Here is a 4,457-nt window from a genome sequence, read left to right on the forward strand (position 1 = left end):
GGTCAAATAGATCGTTGTTTCATCAACGGAAATTAAAAAGAAATTCGCTATATTTTATCAGAAATAATCTTCTGTACTGTTTAACTTGCACATTATTTATTTTTTACATTTTCATTCTAATAAATAAATCATAAATATCCTATCCTAAAATTCCTGTATCTTTAACTCAACGCAAAACACATTTTTCAGACCTTTTTAGGCTTTCCTACCACCAACCCCTCCCACCCCAAACAACAACAACAACAAAGTATTTAGTTTCTAAGTTTACTCCCCGGTTGAGCGAAAACCCCAAGGATAAAATCTAAAACGCAGGTGAAATAATGGAAACATTTCAAATACAAAACATGCTATAAAAAATGGCCAATGTAGGAATCAGTAATAAATAATAACGACGGAGAGGGGGAAGGAGGTTTAAATACAAGAGTAAGAGGTCCCATGGGAGAGGTCATTGAAAAGGAAAGGTTAATTGCAGGCGGTCGCTGAGAAGCTAGGTAGCCAAGTTGGTCACCAGGGGGGCTAATCCATGTGTGTCATTTTTAAGGTTTGGTCACGGGAGTATCTCCTCCACTAAACCCCTTTTTCCCTGACTTTGCATGAATGCATATTGTTTGTATTACTGATGATTACTGGTGGCATGTTTTTCCAAGTACAGTATCTAAATGATGTCTATTTAACTGAATAAAAAATTGGGAGGTTTTGTCATCCTTTTCAGCAACTTGAACGTTGGCAGACTTAGCTAAATGTATATTGTCTTCGGAGGCTTCCTAATTCTGTTTTTATCTGTAGCACAGAATTTATATATTTGCTACTAATTTATAGCTTTGATGAAGTGTTGTTTTATGATAGTGTTTGTATAACTGTTTGCAAAAAGAAAAAAATGACTAAATGCACCATAGATATCATACAATTACTTAAGTCTGCCAGATAAATAGACATCATATTCATAGCTGAGCGGAACCAAATTAGGATAATCATAAAGGGAGTAAATCAAGCAATATGAATTCATCCACGGTCAGTGGAAAGTGGATTCAGTGGATGAATTGGTTGACTGTTGAATCAATCGATCAATGATCCTCAGGTTCCTAGAATTAGATTTTAATTAGAGCGGGAGACGGAAGGTAGGCTGCCAATCCTAGGTATGCTCATTAAGAGAGATGGCAGTAAATAAGATTTTACATCGTACAGAAAACGCAGGCATTCTCAGTCTCGTATATTCGGTTTCTGGGCTACAACGACGACTATGTAAAAACAGATGTGGCCCGTAACATTATCCATGGGGTCCTTGGTATTTGGACCTAGAATTTCACTCCCTCGGAATTCAATCTAATCCCTAGACATCTATCTCAAATATTGTAACCATAACTTCTAACTGAGATAGGAATTAATTAGGTTAATAAAGTTTGTGCAGGCAGCTCCGCAAATAATCGTCCCAGCTTTCGCAGTGAAATAGTGTTACTGCATGGAATGGAAATAATGTATAATTTAGACCTAAGGCCTAAATCATATATGAGACCGTTCAGCGCTGATAAGGAAATTGAAAGCAAAATGATTTGAAAGGAGCAACAGGAGGAAAATCTCGCAGCTGTATATGAAACAATTGTTAGGAGAGGGTGGACAGTTAAGATGGAAGAGAGATTATGAACGGAGGTTCAGTAAAAGCTAAGGAAAGAGTTGCAGCCAGGGACCGAAGGTAGTACGTACTGCTGCAAAGAACATCAAGCAATGCCGTACATTGCACAGCACCCCCATAGGTGGTTACCGCGTGTACTTGGTGTATATGAAATATCTCAGCAGATAGAAAAACAAAAATCCATAAATTTTCAACTATCCAAAAAACTATCGGAGCTTCTTTCGTTAACGTATACCAAATTATGTTTTTTTTTTCTCAACAGCAATTGACGGTATTCTTTGCAAAATATGTGAAAAAAATCTATGCCGAGCAAACTGACCTTTTCTAGTCCCAAAGATGACTGGAGCACAGAAGGTCTATCGGATACCCACAAGAAACCTGTTAAATTTCTTAACAAGGTCATTGCATCACTTGGATGTTTTTTGTTGTTTATGATAAGCTTCTGTCCGTACGGAACGATAGATGAAGCAGTCACCAGTGAAACAAGCAGTAAGAAATTGTCCAAATCTATTGAAAAAAGGATTTATTTGATGAGGCCTTTTATGATTTAACCATTAGACTATGAAACTCGAATTGACCACCTAATGACTTAGTTAATACAAAGCTTCCAGCAACCGATTACAATAAAACTTTCTTTTCAGTGACGTCATCACTGGGACTGTTAACTCTGGGACTGTTAACTCTTGTAATTGCCCATCTTAATCTTGTAATGTAACTACAATGTCTTTTCTTTGTAGGTAAAGCCTTGTACGCTCAAATACTTCATATGGGCCTTTCTGATAGTAAGAACCTATGTTGATAACGCGCGCGCTCAGACACATACACACACACACACACACACACACACACACTCGCCCACAGTTGGACAACAACTGAAATGCAATGCAATTTTCATAAGTTTATTTGTCTATGTAAGTTTTTTTTGTTGGTATACGAGTACATAGCGTAGCCGCACACACACACACAAACACACACATACACATACACATACACATATGTATATATATAGTGTTTATGTATGGTAATATATATATATTATATCTATATCTATATATATAATGAATATATTATATATTGCGTGTGTGTGTGTGTGTGTGTGTGTGTGTGTGTGTGTGTGTGTGTATTGATTCTCTTATGAAAGACGTTATACGAACAAAATCAGGCAGCTGTTATCCTTAAGCCAAAGATCAAGTATCTAGCTTTGCGTACCAAAATTTCTTATTGTAAAGGCCAGAGCAACAATTCTAAAGAGAGAGAGAGAGAGAGAGAGAGAGAGAGAGAGAGAGAGAGAGAGAGAGCCGTAAAATGAAGTTTTAGTGAGGCTTACCTAGATACCATATCCCATTGAAAACGGCTTTTACCGAGATTTTCACAACAAACGGCTGTTCAAAACACATTCATACAAAAAAAAATAGTAATAAAATATATGATTACAGAATCAACAGCTGTGGTTTTAATGCTGCGTCATAAATATTCTCTTTCGTACTGGAAATTTCTATTCGTTAAATTTAATTCTAAGCACTAAACTTTCAAACGCGTCCAGAGTAAGATCACAGTTATTAGTTTGACAATTCTGGATTTGTCCTTCTAAACAACTCCCGCAAGGGATAGTGCCGTCAGTGCACTTAACACGGTGCACTGTAGGCATTACTGAAGGTTCTTTGCAGCGTCCCTTCGTTGGAACCCCTTTCGTTCCTTTTACAATACTGCTGTTCATATTCTTTCTTCCATCTTACTGTCTACCCTCTCCTAGCAATCGATTCAACATTATTCTCTGAGTTGAATAACCTTATAGGTCATTCATCCCTTTGCCTTTGGCCTAAAGTTTATATTCCAATTCTTCATTCAAACAAATTCTAGCATTTTGTTATTTTCCAAAGTAATCTTGTGTTGCCGTTTATGGTAAAATTTTATTTATATGCTCTTAATTTTTTAAACATTTTATTGTGTCCCGTGTGTTCATTCTCTTAATTCTTCTTTTATTTTCCTCACATTATACTAACAGTGACTTAAAGTAGTGAATGACGTCTATCATGAGTAACAAAAATAACACGATTCATGCATAGGGGCCATTATCTGTCTGTATCTTTAATTAAAATGTCTTCACCCATTTGGGTATGAAATAGAAAATTGAAAAAAATAACAAATCTATCCCAATTCATTCGTTGGACAACTAAACAGATTTATATGAAATCATATGGTTAATATCGCTGCCTGAGAGATTGGAAAATGATGAAATAAGAAGAGCAAGTTTAGTAAAGATAACATAGGTGATAAGAGAGTCACGATTGAGATGGTATGGGCATGTGTTGAGGATGGATAACAAGGAGGGAGTGAAGAGGGGAGAACCTGTTAGAGGAAGAAGATCGAGAGGGAGACAGAGAATTAGATGGCGAGAGAGAGTGAAGGAAGATATGGAGGAGAGAAGAGGTTTGGTGGAGGATGATGCCTTTGATAGAAGGCAGTGGAGGAGAAGGCGCATCAGGCAACCGACCCTTTAATGTAAGGATAACGATGGGAAAGACAATTAATATATCATATTGTATCGTTGCCATAAGACACGAGAGAGAGAGAGAGAGAGAGAGAGAGAGAGAGCTACAATCCCAGGACCTAAACGTGTTACTGTTGAACTTTCCAAAGTCATTGCAGCCGAAGTTCATAATCACAGCCATGAAGTCTCCCGGGCTCCTTCATTCCAGAGAACCCAGGTAATTCGGCGGACGCTAATCGCTCTCACGTCGTACGTCTCAAGTCGCTCTGAAGAGTCGCCCATTACCTTCGTCAGGAGGAGGTTGACGCTCTTAGGTTATTATCGCCGCTTTGCCGG

This window comes from Macrobrachium nipponense, chromosome 13 (genome assembly GCF_015104395.2).
Source record: "Macrobrachium nipponense isolate FS-2020 chromosome 13, ASM1510439v2, whole genome shotgun sequence".
NCBI lineage: Eukaryota > Metazoa > Arthropoda > Malacostraca > Decapoda > Palaemonidae > Macrobrachium > Macrobrachium nipponense.